The sequence below is a fragment of the Vicugna pacos genome, chromosome 10 (genome assembly GCF_048564905.1).
Source record: "Vicugna pacos chromosome 10, VicPac4, whole genome shotgun sequence".
NCBI lineage: Eukaryota > Metazoa > Chordata > Mammalia > Artiodactyla > Camelidae > Vicugna > Vicugna pacos.
Genome location: NC_132996.1, coordinates 48,409,043 through 48,429,343, shown reverse-complemented (window position 1 = coordinate 48,429,343; position 20,301 = coordinate 48,409,043). Strand labels below are relative to the sequence as shown.

Here is a 20,301-nt window from a genome sequence, read left to right as displayed (position 1 = left end):
GTGTGTCTGTTTTATTCTTGCTGAGAAGTTTTTGTTTTTGTTTTCCTCTCACTTTTAAAGTATTGAGGTTGGTCCTGTCTCCTGAAGAATTCCCACACTGGGAAGGAGGGAGTGAGCTGTGTTAACCTACTGATAGCCAGGGACATAGACTTAATAAACACTGATCTCAGGTCCTCTGTGCTGCCTGGGACAACGGGGACTCTCAGAGATGTGCCTTTTACTGGAGTTGAGGAATTTGCTTGGGTTTGCTGCCTTTGGTTTCCACAGAACCAGGAAATGTTCTTCCCAGGCTTAAAAGGATGGAATCCTGATAATGATGTTGTCCCTGAAGTAAAACACCCTTTCCCCACATTCCACTTCCCTTATCCTTTTATTTCCTCTCTCAGTGTTTTTTATTTTTATTTTTTTTAAGGGGGTACGGTAGGTGGGTGTGTGCTATTTTAGAATGCAGATTACAGTAAGGATTTAGGATTAAGAAATGACTATTATTTAGTGTCTCAGATTTAGGAACAGTTTGAGTATGAGAATAAGAGACTGAATGGAGGAGAATGGAGGTTGGAAAAAAGCACCCTGAGACTGCTCTGGGGGAGGCTGGGAAAAGGATTTAACACTTTGGATTCTTCAGAAGCCATTAAAACTCTGATGGGATCAGATTACCTGACTGCACATCTGAAACATGAAACTCTTGCCCTAAACCGTGCAATTGAGTTAAGCTCAAAATTCAAGGCCTCCCCCTAAGACTGGCCTCTGGGTAAGCTTCACTGTGGATGGCAAAATGATTTCCTTTGAGAGGAGCAAGACTACAGTGAGGTTTTTATGGCCAATTTAGCCTGTCTCCTGGTGCCAGCCAGACATTTGGCAGCAGTTAGTGCCAACTTCGGTGATCTGTCCACCAGTTTTTCCCAAGGTCTTCAATTCCATCTGGATTCAGGGCTGACATTGAAGAGAAGATATATTGTAAATCCAGCTTCCTAGGCAGGCCTCCTGAATTTTTTATTTTTCCAAGTGGAGAGGTCGTGAGCGGTGCAGGGAGAGCGGCAGGCTGGTCACCACCCTCAGCCTTGAGGCTTGGAATGATGCTGATGCTCCTCCTCCCTAAACACACTTTCCCTTCCTCCCTCTACCTTTGTCCCTGCTTTTGGGGACCCCCTACCCCTTTCTCTGGGTTTGGTGAGCCCTTTATGTGTATCCTACAAGTAATGCTTTCCCTTGGTCGCGCTTTCTGTAAATGTGTTTCCTGAGTGTTTGTGACATGCCTGTCTTCCATCAGGCTGTGAGCTCTGCGAAGCAGAGGCTCTTTTATCTTTTTGCCCGTCTGTATCCACAGCACCTGGCACAGTCCTCGCATATTCTAGACACTCTCCAAATCCCCGTTGAATGAATGAGTGACAGTTGAGTTTTCAGGGAGTCCGTTTTCTCTCACTGTGTGCTTCCCCAGGAAGTCTGTGCTCCCTTGTACTTATTCATTGACTCTGAGAGCCTGTATTTAGACTTGACGGTATACCTGGCTTTAAAAAGGGTAACTTATGAGTCTCCCGTGTTTTTTTCAGGATGGAGCTGGATGAAGCTCAGCGTGAGTATTTCTGATGCTCCTACACTAATGCTGTAATCTATCCTGACTTGACTTTGACAGTAGTAGACTCTCATTTCTAACATAGGAGAAATATCAAAGTTTCACTTTCATCTTGACCCTAAAGATTTGGATTTTCTATATTGTTCTCTGGCTTAAAAACTGAGACATTAGAATGTATATTGTTTTAAAGCCTTGCAAAGTGCTTGTTTATTTATCCTATGTGGTGTCAGTGATTGTTGACTAGAAGCATGAAATTAATTAGGATATATTTTAATTCTCTTACCAGGAGTCTGACTGACAGCTGTCCCTAATATGTGGAGTTTACCTAAAATGAAGACCATGAAAATGGGGCATTGGTTATCATGGGAATTAGGCATTTTACATAAAGCCAACCAATTTTATTCTGTATCATTTTTTAAACTGCTTTCCTTTTTTTTTTTAAAAAAAAAAAACTAGTAAATTCTTCTGGTTCTAATTACACAACTCTTTTGACATAAATCTGGGATTTGGGTTTAATACAGATAACACCATTGTAGCAACATTATATATATATATGTTATAGCGATTGAAAGCCTTTTAAAAATTATTTAAAGGTAAAACAAATGAAATTTAAAATAAGTATGTAAAGGATTTCCAATTACTGATGACTAAGGTGTAAACCTCTTGAAAATGAAATAACCAAAAAAAAAACATATGTAGATACCTCTATATATGTATCTATATGTATACTATTAAGGAGTGCCAAACTTAAGAAAAAAATTTACATGGGGCAGTATGTAAAACGTGGGAGATAATAAGAGAAATTTGCATTGCAAGCAGTTTGGGGCAGGAAGTTGTTAATTTAGGTGACTGGCTTCAGGTTTTCTCCCTGACTGTCCTATGATTGTGTTGTATAATTAGGTTTTCTGGAGATCCCCTTTGGCTGAGGACCTACTTGAGCTTCTGGACTAGAATGCTGGGCTGGAGTTGGGGGAGCTTTTGGCCCTGCAGGTTGAAACCCTTTGATGGACCTGTCCCTTTGATAGGTACCTGTAAACGACTGGCAGTGACATTGTTTAGGGAAAGTATGGTTTAATAATTGAGGAGTCAGTGTGCCTTAGTATAGGAAAGTCTTTCTTTAACATAGGGAAGACACCAAAATCCACATGTGCAATTTAAATGAGCTTGTATTCTGCATTATAAATATGCACCACCGGATGCCAAGTAGAAAACCGGAACACTCTCTCAGGATGCTGTTAGGGCCAAGCGGAATCTCATTAGGGACAGCTTCAAAGATCAGTTCCTCGTGTCCATAAAAACAAGTGTAAATTATCTGGTGCGCGCCTGCTGTTAGCAGTTGCGGTGTTGCATTATGCATGATTCCAGACTGCACAGAGAAGACGCAAAACGCACGGAGCTCCGAAATATATGTGGGGATTTCTGCACCCATATATATATATATTTGTTTTTTGATACTGAGTCCTACATTTTGGAAATTTATTGGTGTGTTTCAGTTAATGGACGGTACCATATATAACCTGTTCCTACATTTTTGATGAATTGGAGTCAGTTTAGAGAGGTATGATAAGGCTTTGAATTGTTTATATGAACAACCAATCTACTCAGATTTATGTATCTTGTTTGCCCCCATCTGGAGTCAGATTAGGGGGCCATGAATGCATTCGATGCACATACATTTGGTTGCATTTGTTTCCACTGTTCTCCCTCTCTTTTTGGTATCTTGGTTAGATTTTTAAAAATCAGTGTGAATCTTCAGTAAATTAAGAAAATGTAGTCAGTTTTAACAAACAAGGCTTTGAAAAGTAGTTGTGGAATAAATGCCTAAGGGTCTGGAATATATTCCTGTGCTTCACTTGACCAGAAGATAGAGAAGCAGTTAAGTGTATGTAGTGTTTGAGAACATGGACTCCAGAACCAGAATGCCAGCATTTTGAGTCCTGCTCTGACTCTTCTTAGCTGTGTGGTCTGGGGGCAATGTACGTACACCACTGTGTTTTTATTTGTAAGTGAGGGAAAAAACTAGTACCTACCTCACAGGCCTGTCATGAGGGTTAAATCAGTTGATTTTTGTATGGCAGTACCTGGAACACTTCCTGGGACACAGTAAGTCCTATCAAAGCATTTGCTCCTGTTGATGTCATCATCATCATTATCAGAGGGAGAAGGCCTTCTTCTGGTGTGGCTGGGATGACGAGGTATGACGTTCTTAAGCACACGTGTGCTTGAGTGGACATGTATGTGCACAGGAGGGCTGAGGGCAGGCCAAGTCAGGAGACAGTTACCTCTGGGTCAACTGTGGGAAGCCATTAGAAATACAAAATACTTACTAGATCTGTGTCTTTCTGGTCTACCTAACCCAGGGAGAGGACCATGGGAACTTGGGGAAAGGTTAAGAAATAACAAGAGAGAGAGACAGCTCCCCTCTCCCCAGAGCTGAATAAAATGTCTGTAACATCTCCTTTTCCCAGTTGTTCCTCAGAGCCTACTCTCAGAATAAAAAGCCTAGGATAGAAAGATCAAAAGATCAGCCTCACACAGTGTCACGTGACTTAAATCCACAAACGTTCCATCTCCAATCACCTCCATTTTGGAATTTCCATTTGCAAGGATAAAGGGACAGTCACAGATGCCAGAATTTCCCTTCCTCGACTGGAAGCTGTGTCCAGGTGGGGCAGATGCTGGCTGATCTTGAATTGTCTTCAGTGCCCCTGGATTCGATAATGACATACATCTTCAACAAGTCTTTAGTATGTATTTCTTGTGTCATTTTGTCCTTACCGTAAATTCTCTGAGTTAAAAACCTTCCCATCCTCTTCAGAGAGTCATCCTCCCATTATTGTGCTCACCCAGGCACTAGCTGTTGCCAGCCTTGCTTGCTTCAGTGTGCCTCTTTATAGTTTGTTGACAGTGCCCCTGCCACCTCCTGTCACTCACTCATCAATATCTTAGGGATGGTTTGTTGGCAGCTCTCATATTTTGGTTTTTGGCGCCTCCTTTGTGACTCTACAGTCTCCCAACACCTCTGCTTGGAAGTGAGAACCTTTAGAATATTTGAATAAGGGGAAAAGTTGTTTGGCTTGATGGGAGCCTTGGAAACCATCCGCAGGACAGGGAGGAAATGAGCAAGATGAGTGGGAAGTCTGGGGGAAATTGGATGAAAATGTTTCAATCAACTAACCAGTAAGTATTATTGACAGTAGCTCAGGGGGCAGGGATGTGGCTGTTTCGCCTGTTGTTGTAGTCCCAGCGCCTAGCACAGTGCCTGGTACAGTAAATAGTTATTGATGAGGAAATGAATACGTGGACATCTCCTTGGGACTGGCAGTCAAAGTAATGTAGAACTGTAAAAAGTCCTTGTCTGTTAGGGGTGTTTTGCCTATTTAGAGAGACAGTAAAGTGTACCTGAATTAAATAATATTTGATAAAATAATCATGGGTGCATTATTAGCGACAGAAGATTGAAGTGTATCTTTGCATACTTGTGTCGGTGCTCACTGTGAGGGAGACACATAGAGTTTCACATATGGCCCTTTGGCAACCAGAGAGGTTGAGTGACTCAGTCAAGGTCACACAGAACCACTGGTTTCCAGTACACTGTGTGTCTTTTTATGACCCTTAGTGAGCAGCAAGTGCTTAAGGAACTTACAGTTTGGGGCAGACAATAAAGCCTAGCTAAGTAGGAGAAACAAGGGAGAATTTCTTCAAGAACACACCTGAAATAAGTCTTTTCTTTTGAATAATCCAACTTAATTCCGTTAAATTGCTTTCCAATTTTATTTCCTAATTTTCCACTATTAGTCAGAGTGTCTGGGTTAGTCAGAGTGTCTTCAGCTCTGATTCTTTTCCCAAACATGAAAGAAGGAAGGCTCCCTGTAGGAGGCACCCTGTGATGGAAAACAGTTCAGCTTAAATAGGAGCAGCTATTTTCTGCCCTGGAGGGTCACGCTTTGCTTTCATTTCATAATTGCTCCTCCTCTTCTTACCACCCATGTGTCCCTTGGTTCCTCTAAAGTCTGGCAGCATTTTCTGGACCTCAGAGCTCCAGAAACCACTGCCATTTCCTACTCAGAGACTATGCACGTTGGACAGCAACTGCATTTTTGCTGGGATGTGGGAATCGGGAATCATGCAGCCATATGCCTTGGGCTTGGATAGTGGCTCACATTCCAGACAAGTAAAATGGTTCCTGGCCCACTGCTTGTGCTGTGTGGAAGTGAGCAAACCTACATGCTTCTAGGTCTTTTCCACTTGGACGCATAAAGATGGAAGGCTGGATGCTTCAACCCAATCAATTTTACAAAGTTCAATTTGAGTACAGTTCTGAGAGTTGATGGTGGTTGAATATCAAGGGTAACATTAAAGGCACCTCCGTTTTTGAGAAATTCTCAAAGATTGCTATTTGGAAATAATATCTCCAGCCGAAAAGAAGTGGTGTTACTGCACAGAAAAATTGCTTCTGTGAGCCATGATAGGTGTTGGCATCACTTGGGAGACCACTGAAGTGCGTCTTCTTCATTAAGATTGAAAAACCCTGCAGCCACAAGTCACTCCGGAAAGAGCATTTCCAGCCACATGCAATTTCTGGAAAAAGCTCTGTGGCAGGTGTTGGTTATCCTATTAAAGTTCTTTATGTTAAAGCTGCAGCTGGGCCCAAGTTGGCTTTGGCCATGGCCCTCTTAGCCTAGGGTGCTGCAGATCGAGCTATCAGTCAGACTCTAGCCGAGTGCTGGGGATGTCGGTGTGGTGGCTGCAGCTGGGTCTTGGTTCAGTGGCTGGTGGGGAGCCAGAAGTACCTGTTAGATCTTTCAAAGCTGAGCAGCACAAAAAGTAGAATTCTCCCAACTCTGTTGCTTTTCTGGGAAGTTCCAAGATGGCATTTGGCAGCCACTTTCACGTTCACTTCTAACAGTTGAACTTCGTAATAGGAAAATTAGCTAATAAAAGCTCTAGTTTTTGGTGGTGATTAAAATGAGTAGTTCCGGAATGCTCAAGACCCCAACGTATGAGACAGAGAAGCTTATAAAATATGCATGATGAGGAGTCCAGCTAGTGAATAATTAGTTGTAGCAGTCAATTGCTCCCTGTAGAAATTAGACATTACCGTTGTCCCTGTACAGATGTGTGTGTGTGTGTGTGTGTGTGTATGTGTGTACCTGCACACACACCCACAGATAAATGAAGGTTTAAAATTAAACAGGAAAGTGCTTTCGGAACACTTTTAAAAAAACCAAGTAAAACGTTGGACATTGTTTGCATGTGGGTTGAACACCTCCGCTAAGGATTTCTAACACATTTGACCTTGCTTTCTATTGAGGGCACTGAGAAGCCACATTATTAAGCATATTGGGTCAACCCGGAGTTCACGGTTAACATCATTTTTCTTTCTGTGGAGATGAAAAGGTCTTCAGCCGGATTGTTTTCTTTTTGTTCCACACCGGGTGGGGGGTGGCATGATTTTTGCATGACTATGGGTCTGCTCTATAAATAAGCAGATTCAGTCTTTTGTTTTAAATGTAATCAGCAAGATTGCATTTGCATTGCTTGTAAGTGAATCACATAAGTGAAATTACATTGCCTGCATCTCATTTGGTATCATAAAATGTTATGGGATGCAGGCTGTTTTTCTCCAACTGAAGTGTCTTGAGTTAGTATTAGGGTGCTTACTTTCATTTTCCTTTGTGACCAAATTTGTTGCATTCTACAGAGTTAGGGCTCATATTTCCACTTAACGTTAGTTGCTGGAGAAATACCCGTTCGTGTTCTCTAGAATGAGCCAAGATATTGGTTCAGTAGGGGGTAAATGGGAGTTTTAAGACTATCTCAGTCGTGTAGCAAGTGATGGCTAATCACTTTCTGTTGTTTGAGACAACTTCTGCTTACTGAGAGTCAGTGCCAGTCACTGTTGGTTGCAAGTAGAATGCAATCTAAAGCTTTTCCGGCAGTTGGCTCCAGAAAATGGTTTACATAAAACAAAAACAAAAACTTAAGTGTGTCACCATTTTTTTTAGTGACTAGTATAAAATATATATCTTAATTGGCTCTTCTGATAGCCCTTAAGGCAGATGACTTAAAAGTCATTATGAGATTGCCCCCCCCCAATTCCCTTGAAAGTAAATAATTTAACACAACGGTAATAATCACTGACTTCAAAAATCAGTAATTTCAGTGACAAATGAGAATGCCCTATTTCACAGATCACTTCCCTCTTCTGAGGTTTTCTTAGTTCATGAATTTTTAAGATGAAAGTCAAGGGAAGGGTATGAGTTCTTAAAAGATAACCTAGAACACGGTGTGGTTATCCGCAAAACCTCTGTTTGTTAACTGCTTTATTGGTAAAACCTCACAAGGCAGCAGGCAGCTGTCCTGCTGATTATGCCCTTTGGTAAACGTGAAAACTGCTTCCAAAAAGAAAAAGTATGCCGGTGACCGTGATATACTAACAAAATGAAAGTGCTGAATAACGCATGATGATCTTTGGCTGTTTGGAAAGATTTTAGTAGCGAAAAATAGGAGGAATTAAATGTGATGAATAGGGAATTTAAGTATCAGAGGGTACATTTTTTTTCCCTACCCAAAGAGAAGACTTAAGAACACTAAACTCACAAGGAAACCTAACCTTCTGAAATAGCTTACAGGTTTCTTTCAAAAAGACTTTGAAGGAGATGTGCAGTTTTGTGTTCCCATGTTTAACAAAATATATATGTCTAGGAAAAACATTTCATATGGAAGGACAGGATGGAGTGTAACTTCTTTTTAATTAGTAAACTTTCAATTGAAGCGTAACACACAGAGAGGTGTACAAATTAACTGTATCCGATGAAACGAGTTTTCACAAAGGGAACGTATTTGTGTGACCAGTCTTGGGTGTCGTTTTAAAGATCATGTGTTTGTTTTAGTCTGCAAAACAATATTCCAAAGTCATAAGAATTTAAGTATCGTAATCTATGATAAACTTTTATTAATAAAAATTGTCCAGGCCTTTGTTACTAGTGCTGTGTGGTTTACAAAGAAGGTAATTGTGACACTTTGAGATCGCAGTGGCCTCCCTAGGATTCGTCTGCAACTGGAATTTGCAGGGTTTCGTTTATATACGACTATTGTGACTTTCATTTAAACTGGTCTCCAAGGCATACTTTCCATTTGTAGTCGCTTAAGATTTCCTGAAAGTGCCTCTCTGTGATTTGATAATTCTCTGGGTAATATTTCCAAATGGATGACCTTCTTGAGTTAAAATAATTTTTTTCAGTCTAGCTCTAAAGATATCTTTATTTTCGATTCCATTCATCACCATTTTCTCATTGAAAAAATTAACTGTGCCTGTCCCACTTCAAATGAGCAGCTGCCCTTTGAAACTAGATCCTTGGTTTTGGCTATAATTGTCCAAATGAGGAGGACTAGGTTGGCTAACTGTTTGAGAAGTATTGGTTGTGACTGTAAAGCATTTTTCTACTTTCAGTTTTTTTTCTCTTCAAATTTTGGTGTGTTCTCAGCTAGAAAAAGAAGAAGAAGAAAAGGAACATGGTAGGAGAGAGGGAGGAAAGAAGGACAGAAACGAAAGAAGGAGGGAAAAAAAGAGTGGGGGAACAGTTCACAAAATAAAAGCAAGACAGCTGTTACCTGGGAATAACTTAACTCCAGCTTTGGAGGAAAGAGAAAGATAAAGAAGGACTCCAGAAGTGAGAAAGACTGCGGGGCTTGATGTATGACTATAAGCTAGTGACCGAGTTTTCTTTCCTTTTTCCATAAATTCACCAGAATAAATACAACGAGAATAAAATGCATACGTGTGCCTGCACGCACGCGCGCGAACGTGTGTGTTCCGTTTGATGTCATTTTCATCTGTTCCTGCAGTACCTGCACTGCTTAGTATGGTTCTGAAACCATTTCTTTAGGAGCTGTCTTTGGAGCCAGTTCATGGGTAGGTAAGGAAAGAGTTCTCTATATTTTCCAGCGACAAAAATCATCTTCACACGGACTCGTTAATACCTCCCTGGCGAGGCCCTTAAGGTGCCCGATGAATAAAATTCATTAGTGAGTTCCCACCTTTGACTTTCTCAGTCTGGCCACAGGGTTTTTTAGACTCACCAGGCCAAATATCTTCTTTGGTTGATCATTGCCAAGAAGAGTGCTTATATACATGGTTCTACAGCAACCTTACACTTGTCCACAGAGGTATTGGACTGACTACTAGAAAGCTGATCCCAAATGATCCTGTATAATACGGTCTATCAGCCTACAGACTGAAATAATTGCACATTCTGTTTAGATGGCCGAGATGGCTGATGAGAGGTGTTTCCTGATTGGTTACTTAACAAGTAGCCATTTTTTTAAAGGAAACTAACAGTAATAATAGATGATCTGGCTACGTATGTATGTTAACTCTCATAATAACTAGTGAAGAACACTTCCAAATGAACATGAATTATAGCTCTGTTTATTACACAATTGTGAAAGCTAATAATTTGTCTTCACATGATAGCTCCCTTGAGCTATCAGGAGTCACAAATAAATATATAGACATTTCCAAAAATATATTTGAATTCTTATATTTTGATTATACAAAATTATACATTGTCTCCAACATAAAGTTTGGACTGATACCTCTAGTTAAGATAGAAATATTCTAAAACTCACTTAATCTTATAAATAGAAGGGCGGATACAAGTCTCTCAGCGTTTTGATATGTATTTGTTTCTTTGGCATGGTCATTTTTTTTATCCCTTCACTAATTCAGATATGTTTTGAATTCATGCTGTGGTCTAAGCAAGCAAACCGCCTGAGTCTGGGGTTGTTTAGCAAATTGAAATGATGGCCTCATATATTTATTATGGGGGAAAATAGTTCAGTGTAATGGCCACTGATGATTTGTATCAGCCTTGATACAAAATTTGTTATCACTTAGAGTATAAAACTAACCCTCATTATTTTGATTATCTTTCATTTAATAGCTTTCCCCTCATCTTGTCTACCTACTTAGTTAACTAAACACTTCTTTTGGGGAACCCTTTTCCCCCCTCTCCATCTGGGCATCTTAGATCTTCCAAACCCCAGGGCATGCAGCCTAAGTTAGACCAAGGAAACTAGTTAAAATGAGGCAAACCAGACCAGACAAGACAAAATCCACCAAGATTATAATAACAATAAAATAATGACTACCATTTTTGAATGCTCATTGTGTACCCAGCTAAGTGCTAACTACCTTAATGCAATATCATTTAACTCTTAATATAACCCTTAGAAGTAGGTGGTGTTACTCCCATTTTGCAGATAAGAAAACCAAGGCTAAAAGAAGTTGCCTAGGATGACCTGGGTTTCACAGTTATTCAGTGGAACATGTTTGCCTGATTCTATGCATCATGCTGGTCTGTCAGCAAGGCAGCAACAGACCCCTGGATTAAAGATTTGGATTTTGACTGTTTTCTTTTCCAAAACAAAGCTCATGATAAAACCATGTGGAACTGAAGTCATGAAGAAGCATGAAGTAAATACAATCCAGATCCACAAACATATTTTTGGAATAGTTCCACTGATTGAGGCTCTGTAGAGCTGCATGACCTAGGATGACTTTTCCACTCAGAAACACAAGTATGGAGGAATTCATAATTTGGAGGCTGGGGCGTCCATGGAGAAGAGCATATTGGATTGAGACTCAAATGGTGTGGGCTTCGGTTCCCTGATCTGTGAAATGGAACTAATACTGGTTGGAGCAGATGGTCTCCAAAGATACTTGCATTCCAAGCATTCTAAGATTTTAGACTGAAGTTACTCAGAGTTCCTTCTATTACTTCCTGGACTTTGCACTCAAAGTCTGCGTGAATTGGAAGGTAATGCAATAGAAAGTTATAGATGGAAACGTCACACTCACAGGTCATGGAATTCCAGAAGGAACACCCAAGACTGTTAACCCATTTAGCTAAACACCTGAACCTGAGCATACAAATTTAAGAAAGAGAAGATTTTCTCTACCTTGAAGGGCATGTGAGACTGGATCTTTGAAAGACAGAAATTTCCTCAAAGAATACATTGATATGGAAACATGAAATAAAGATGTGGAGACTGGGCCTTTTACTGACTGGAGTGAAGAATCTGAGATTCCAGAGAAGTGTGTCAAGGATTTTTTTTTTTCTTTCACTCGTTCATCTAAGAATATGTCAGTGGCCTGAGAGCCTCCAGTTTCAGAACTGCCACTGACTCACGCTTTGATATTGGACACGGCTCTCCAGCCTCGCTTTCTTATCTGTAGGATGTAGAGTCGGCCCCCCAAACTGCTTGCTGGTGCTGGAACATCTGTGAATCAGTATATCTTTGGATCCCACGAAAGCAAGAGAGTGACAGCATTGAGGTGGTGTTTGGAGTGACAGGGCTCCTGGGTGACTTAAGTTATGGCTGAATGACTGATTCAGAGGACCTGGACTCAGGTCATGTCTGTGGGGAGGAAGAAGAAGAGTCCAACATGAAAAAAGTAATTTGCAGTTGAGTGAGAACGGTTTGTTCTCTGGAATGAGTTAAATAGGTGATGCTGATTCTGCTGTTGTCCACTACGGAATCTAGGAAGGTGGTGGAGGAAGCCAGGTGTCCAGTCCGGCACTGCTGTGGCGTCCCGGAGACTGCTTTTGGGGTTGGTGTGAGCTGCAGATCTGCAAAGGACGCTAAGTCACGTGGTGAGGAGGAGCTGTGTACTGGTGAACTAATGTCAAGGAGACCAGGTTTAAGGGAAGGCAAATACGGGGGATCTTCTAGCCCAAAGGTGTGGCAGCAGTTGGCAGACCTCTAGCGGATATACTTGAGTTTGGGGGAAGAAATTTTAAAATAGGAACCCAGCCTTGACAGTGAGGGTAAATTGATGGCATTTCCTGGAATCGTGGTAGGTGATAAAGGCGTATAGCAGGAAGGAGGAGGCAGAAGTCCATTTACCAGAACTGGAGGGAAAGGCAAAACAGAGGGAGATGCCGGGATGGCTTGTCCCTGAGCTGCTGGTGGTCTGGTTTAGGATTTTCTGGATGCCATCTGTGGTCAGGGTTGGTCAGGGTCAGCTCAGAGCCTGGCCTGGGACTGACCCGAGTGGTGGGCACACAGCTACCATGGCTGTGGGTGGAAAGCTGGCGGGGGGGGGGCCGGTAACCTCGCTGTGCAGTTGTTGGGAAATTCACAACGTGCCTGGAGGCCCCTGTGTTGGTTAAGCTGCCCCGGGACAAGCCAAGAAGTCTGGGAAGGGTGTGTTCTTTCTCCCTAGTGCTTAGTTTGCTTTATAAGGTTAAAAAAAAAAAAAAGCAGTAGCCCTCAATTTCTTAATCTCTAGGTCCTTGACTTATGTCTATGATTATTTACACTCATAAAACAGTCAGTTTACCCTGACTACCTGACAGCTTCCCTCGTGCAGGTGCAGTCTAGGCTTTTCCTGTCGGTAATACTGAAATCCTGTAAGACAGACCTGCCCTATGCCAGAGGTGGTCTTTGGAGGGGTAGAGACCATATTTAATACTCAAAGAACCCTTTGAAGTGGCTGTGTATCCCCTCTTCGCAAGGCTGGAATCACAATGAAACCCAGCCCTTCTTGTGACAAAGCCCATTCTTTTTTCCATGAGGCTATGCTGACTTTCCACTTGAAGTACTTTCTTTTCTGTTTTTCATTCTTGTTTTTAGCAGGAACAATGAAGATTTTCAACATTCCAGCTACTGTGCCTAGAAATCCACTGAAAGAAATGCTGTCTTCTCTTTGCTTAACCTTTAAGCCCTTCGGACAGAAATACGCGTGTGTTTTTTAACTGTAGGAAATGCACATGACTCACAAGTTGTTTCTTGAAACCACACCACCCTTCCTAAATTTGAAAAGCATGACAGTGTGTTTTGGATCTTAAGATGTGATGATGGTTATGTGTGATCATGAAGGTAATGAGTGAGCATTGATGAGTGTGTTTTGTGACTTCAGTTTACAGTCTGTGACCCTAAGCAAGGTCTACATTGTTTTTTCCTGCGTAAGCTTTGTCCTTCTGTCTCTCTTTTTTTCCTGAAAAACAATAGAATGAACATGGTACGTTACTTTAAAAACTAGGTTTTATGATGCAGTTGGCGGCAAATGGTATTGAGTGGTGATGGAACAGTGATTTTTGGAAATAAACGATGTAGGGGACGAGGAGGAAAGAAGGGACATGCGAGCCCTGTGTTTACGTTGGAGCCCATGCTGCAAAGGTGGGAGGTATTTGAGCTCCGTGCTCCATGTGGGTGGCCAGGATGGTCGAGAACACAATTTTATTTATCTTAGAGGAGTTGCTATAATTTCTGCCCAGAACTATTGGCATTTGGGGGTTCACACATCGCTGAACTCCTGATCTGTTGGCATTTGAAGAATAAGACCCACGGTGTTTCTCCCTTATGGCGAGAAGGTAATATAGCTAGTTCCCCAAATGGCCTAGTTCACGATTGCAGGCAGGCCCCCGTTGTGAGGGCTGTGTGTCTAGGAATCCTGTCTGGGCTTGATAGCTTAAAAGCCTCTTGGGGGAGTTCAGCAATGAGAAACGGTTAAGAAAATTATGACAAACTAACCTATGAAGTATCCTGCAGCCAGTGAAAACATTCACAAAGAGTCTGCAGTAACATTGAAAATGCTGACGTTATAATGGTGTAAGTGGAGCCAAAAAAAAAAAAACAAAACCCAGAATATAACATTTTGAATGCAGAATGCTCCCAATTACATTTTAAAAATACACAGTGAAAAGACGAAATGGAAAGATCCCAAAAATGTTGCTAGTAGCTCTCCCTGGGCAGGTTTATTAATGTTAGTTACTTGTAACTTTAGTAAACATTTTCTGATTAGGAGGAAAAAGGCTTGTTTTAACAGTAAAGTAATAATTTCTCATATTTGGGGGTAATGTGCCTTTGTGCATCAGGGAAATTCACTTGTCCTCTGTGACTCTGGTTTCTGGGATGACTCTTATTTGGCTGAATTAACACATGACTTTGTGTGAATTAACACCTGTTTGACATGAGCACTGAGGTGACCTAGAAGACTTGGCGGTTTTAATAGTATCAGGTGAATAATAGTTTTGAGAGATGGGGTTGAATTATGAGTCACAAAATGGTGTGTTCTTTCCCAGCTAGGGTGCAGGCTGCTTTGTTAGCTGGGACACTTCATTAAGGAGACTGTCGGGTTTTGTTATCCTAGTGAAATTAGACCAATCCTGAGAAATTTTGCAGAGACAGACATAACAACAACATAGTAACAATTATGATTATTGGCCCTTCACACTGTGCTCAGGGGGTTCTCACTACTTCCCCACGACATCTCTATGAGGTAAGTATTTTTACCCCTAACGTCAGCCTGAGAAAACCGAAGTATGAGGTTCAGTAACATGTCTATGTTCCAGAAATTGTCCGTTTGTATATTTGGGACTTGAATCCATGCTGTTTGTCTTCAGAACTTACTATGCTCATAAACTTTTCTGGGGATTCTAGTAAATCTCATGCAGGAATTTATACTGAAACGTCTGTTTTTCTTTCAAATGAACTAAGAGATAGATGCGAACGGTGTTTGGACCAGTAAAAACACCTGACAAAAGATAGCGCTTTATGGTTCTTAGGGTATTTTCTGTCAGACAGTATCAAAGTGGACGAAACTCAAATTTCAAAAGCTTTTTAGGTATTTAAAAGTAATACCTGATATTTGAAATCTTCAGATCTGAAGAAAACTTGTGTTTCTTCAATTTAACGCTGGGTTTGGCATAGAAAAAGTGTTGGGCTGGGAGGCTCTCTAACAGCGAATAAGCCAGGAGTCAGACAGACTCCCCTCGTGATTGAGGCTTCGCCGTTTATGGCATCTCTGACCCTGGGGAAATTGTTTAACCTCATTAACCCAGTATTTCTCATCTGTAAAATGGGATTAATAATACCCACTTGATAAGGTTCTGGCGAGGAACAGATGAAGTAATGTTCCTAAAATTCTGGCACAGTGCCTGATGCCTGGCAGCCGGCATTCACTGATGGGAGCCGTTACTTTTGTTCCTGGGAGTTGGGACGCATGGAACCTGCAGCCAGTTCTGCTGCTGACAATGGCCATGATCCAGCCCATCTGAATCTCAAGCCCCTGTGGCAACCGTATGTCCTTTTGACCAATAAGGTGAGGATGAAACTATATATGAAGATTACATACTAGGATCTTCAGATGATACGTGCAGTGGCTTTCTGAAAAAGCAGGGAAGGTGGTACCGATGTACAAGTTAAAGATGAAGGAACAGTAAGCAGAGCAGAAGAAGGGCAAAGCCGTTGACCTGAGTTGAGGTTGTAACTGGAACTTTCCCACAGGAGTCCTGTTTGCAGAGAAAAGTTGAGTGAATTGTATTTACTGTCTTCTGTGAAAAAAAGCTTTTTAACCCAGAAACCCAGCAGCACCATTCGCAGATCCGCCTGCCTTGTGACCTGTCGTCAAGAGAGGGCCAGCCCCGAACGGACCTTGGGGAAAGTCTAATTGCGTCTTTCCCAGGTGAGGGCTGCACCGTTGGTTATTAGGGAACTAACTCCCTGACAGGCCTGGCCGAGGTTTACTCCTTCACTCGGGAGTGAGAAGAGGAACAAAAGAGCCCATTTCTCCAGCCTGGCAGACTGTGGAAGCATCCAGTGTAGACATGTGAGCTTGTCCATACCTCTCAGACTTACAAAAATTGTCTGTGTGCTAAAGGCAAACTCACATCAGAATTCCTGGCCGTTTTCACATCCCTCCCCTGCCGTGGGTCCTCTACAGACATTTAAGAGTCAGGACAAAGAGAAATTATATTCTAGTCCCGCTGCGCTCATTGAAGTGGGTTCGTGATTCTTACCATGTTTTTTTTTTTTTCCTGGTATGGTTACACGCTACAACATGGATGGGAAAGACGCAATAACTTATTTGGAATCAGAAGCTGATTTGTAGTTGGGGGTTATAAATGTTTTTAGCAGCTTAGGCCACCACTCACCCGAGATTCCATTTGGAATCACGTTGTCTGTACAGAGCAGCGCCAGCTCCAATGTTAATCAAGTTTAATTTGTCAGCCAGGACTGCTTTCGTACAACAGACATTTGGAGGCATTGCCTATTAGAATTACAAGTCTTCAGCACTTCCTTGAAAGCCTATCTGAAGGCTTGATTGGGACGGCCACCTTATTATTATTGTTGTTGCTTTTATTGTTTAAAGAGCGGTTGATATGGGAGTGAGAAGGGGATGGGCTGGAACTTAACATGCCCCCTTGGCCACCCCTCCCTAAAAGATGATTTAAAAACAGGCAGTGAGCCAGAGAATTTTCAAGGCTAAGTTTCTCACATGGAAGAGAAAAATTATTGCAATGCCCTTTAGCTAAGTACACTCACTTCAGCCTTTATGGATAGCAGCGGTCACGTGGTCACCTCTTCACGAGGACAAGAGCTTGAAACAATCACATGGCAGAACCTCTGGAGAATAGAGGCTGGATGGTATCTGATGGTAGGGCACAGGGACTACCTTTTTTTTTTTTAAGGCAAAGACTTTTTGACGAAGTTATCTTCTTGCCAAAAAACTAAAGTGGTCTGATCTCCTTTTCTTCTTATCCATCATTGTGCTAGCAAAAAGAGATAGTGGTCAGTCCTGAGTCTTAGCAGACAGGTAGGGCAATGCAGTGGGCAATTTAGCTTAACGCACACTTGAGGTAACGGCCCTCTGCAGTTTAGCCTTCAAAAGGGTGTATGTGCGGCATGGAAAGGAGCAAATGGAATGATGTGAAGGTGAATGAAGACTCTCTAGTAAACTTGCAAATGAGAATTATCTGAAGTGTATTCCCCTATCCAAAGGATCCAAGGAAGTCACTGATTGGAATTAGAACAGGGTAATTTTATATGTGAAGTGTATCATGAGACCAATAAAAGAATGTAGAAATGACACCTAGCCAGGCACTGAAAGAAGTTGGATCTGGCCAGGGTAAGAACCAGGATCTAATTGGATTTGTGTGTTATTTCCGTGGGTGTATAGGAGATTGTGAGAGTGAGTGTGTGTGTGTGTGTCTGTGTGTTTGCACTGAATGGAGGCTGACTGTTAAAGGACATGGTTCAAAGTTTGGCCTCTATAAAATGTGGTCTGTACTTTGGGCTCAGTCATCCTTGGCTCATACCTTTAGTTGTTTCTATAAAGTTGTTTTTATAAAATAACCCCTTGTTCCTGATGGGTACCTGACCTGGGTGAGTAGTTGTAACTGTAGTCTTGATGATTTGTTGTCCGGATTTTGTGAAAATTGGAATCTGGATAATGCATTCCTCCTCCTCAACTTAGCAATCCGAATACCACTGTAAAGTAGAGCAGTGCCAGCTTTCACAACTTTAGGAAAATTCAGGTCACCTATAAATGCAGTGTCCACCAGGGAATTACCTTCCTGTGAACTTGGCACTCTGACTCACCTTCTTACCTCTCTCTTTTTAAAGTAGTGTTCCTTTTATGTTGAATGACATCACCCTAGCTCTCTGCTTGGTGACTCCTGCTGCCCCTTGAAGGCCTGGATAAAATATACCCACCCTGTGAAGACCGTCCCCATCCCCAAATAGAACTAATTCAGTCCATTAATATTTCTCATAGAAGAATCTCCAATAATGATGGCTGGCACTTATTGAGCATTTAATGTTCACTAATCCCTTTATAAGCAATAATTATTTAATCTTTGTGTCAACTTTATAAGGCAGGAGCTATTACCATCCCCAGTTTACAGATGAGATAACTGAGGCTTCAAGAAGTTTAGTAACTTGTCCAGGGTCTCAAAGCCAGGCAGAGACAGAGCCGTGGCCTAAACCCAGGCCTTGTTGATGCTCTGAGTGACATAAATGACCTCTGAAATGACCTCTTAATCACTTTGTTCTCTCTTATTCTCCCTGCTCCCATGCCTGCATAGGGATATAGAATTTATGGTCACATTAATTACAGTTTGGTATGTATGCCCTCCAAAGCAAAAATGTGAGGTTCAAGATGGTTAAAAATGGCAACCTTAGTAAAAGAATAATCCTTAAAAATCTTGACTCTCATACAGATATAAAATGAACACTTGTTAAAAATTTTATATAACTCATTAATAAATGAAGGAACCAAGAAATTTGTTAGAATAGCTTCATAGGAGGACCACGAATTTATATGGTATAAAAGACTGTTGAAATGAATTTACAGATGGATACAAAACTGGAGGGGAAGTCACCTGAACCTCCACTGGACAGTTTCTTTGCACCTATAGAGAAGAACTGTTTGCATTGCTTTCGCTTATCCACGAGTTACAAAGTTGTAGTCCACGGACTGAAGCCTGTAGTCCTGTGGGATCAGATGATGCCTGAGGGTTTATCATTCCATTAAAAAGATGCTCACTCCAAAGTCTTCAATTTTCCCCACACCTTTGAGAAAGAGTATTTGTTACACAGCAAAGGGCAGATGCTCATGGTTAGACAGACTCTGAATCCAAAGTCCCAAACTTACTATGTGCCCTTAAGTAAACTTTGTAGAAGAATACAAAAAAGTTCACATGCGTGTATGAGCGTGTGCACACAGACAACCTGCAGAGAGCGATCTGGAGAGGATTAAATGTAGTAATACAGGAAAAGCCCCCGGCACACAGTAGCGACTGCTAAATGTCAGGCATTGTTAGTAATAAAGTGCCTAATAGATAGTTGTTGCTTAATAAATGTTTGTTGAGTGACAAAACCAGGAGTGGACAGACTTTTTCCTATTAAGGTCCAGATAGTAAATATTTTAGGCTTTACAGGCCATATGGCGTTTGTCACAACTGTGAAACTCTGCCGTTATAACTCGAAAGGAGTCCTAACAGTATTTAAACGCATGAATGTGATTGTGTTTCAGTAAAACTTTCCTCCTAAAAAAACATACACTGGGCTAGATTTTGCCTTTGGGCTGTAGCTTGCTGACCCTGGCCCAGAGTATTAAAATGGCTAATTCAGAAGCATAGAGTGAAGGATTCAATTCTAGTCAGACCTATTGGTAGACTTTGCTAGTGTCACTCAACAGAAAAACCTGGGCAGAGGCTGGCCAGTGCTAATCAGAAGTTGTAACACAGGAGAGAGTATTCCCCTTTGTTATTATTCCATGGAAATTGAATGTTGGAATTGCAGTCTTAGATTTAGTTGCAGATTTAGATTTTGTTAGCAGATAGTGAGACCTCTAATGTGGGAGGCCCACCAAAGTGCGGGTCCTTGCCACTGGCTGAGAAAGATTTTGCAGTAGAGGCAGAGGGACAAAGTGAAAAAGTTGCTTTATTTCCCAAAAGAGGAAAAGGAAGGGAAGTGCTCAAGCAGAGACAAGGAAAGAAAAGTGCTCAGGAGGGGAGCCGTCAGCCAAGATGGCCTGTAGAGACAGTTCCGGCCCGGGTCGGGCCACGTGGTCTTTTGTGGGAGGCTTCTGCCATCATATCCTCCTTCCGGGTGTGATGGAACCCATCAGTTCTCGTACAGGCTTTTCAGTCCTTGCATGGGTTTTTCTGGTTGTTGTCATGGCAGTTGTCAACTGTCATGGCGCTGGTGGGTGTGTCACTTAACATGTTAATACATTACAGTGAGCGTATACTGAGCCTCAAGGTCCACTGGAAGTCAAATCCTCCACCGTCTTGGCTGTTGGGTCTGACCAGTTCTGGTGTCTTCTCTTTGCCACCTGAGACTTAGATAAGAGTGATTGGTTTCTGTTTGGGGGAGGGGCAGGGGTATGATCCTGGGGGCAACAACCTTGGTAACAAAAAGAAAAGCTGCTT

The 20,301-nt window shown here is 41.8% G+C and overlaps 1 protein-coding gene across 2 annotated transcripts in view; it reads left to right on the top strand.

Moving 5' to 3' along the window:
- MPPED2 (metallophosphoesterase domain containing 2) overlaps nucleotides 1-20,301 on the top strand; it is a 163,966-nt gene that overhangs the window by 17,423 nt on the left and 126,242 nt on the right. The window contains exon 3 of one of the 2 annotated variants that reach the window (XM_072969710.1): nucleotides 1,551-1,573. The exons of the other annotated variant lie outside the window; for it this stretch is intronic. The gene's annotated coding sequence lies outside the window, so the exon portion shown is untranslated. The remainder of the gene's footprint in view (nucleotides 1-1,550; nucleotides 1,574-20,301) is intronic. 2 annotated transcript variants of the gene reach the window in all.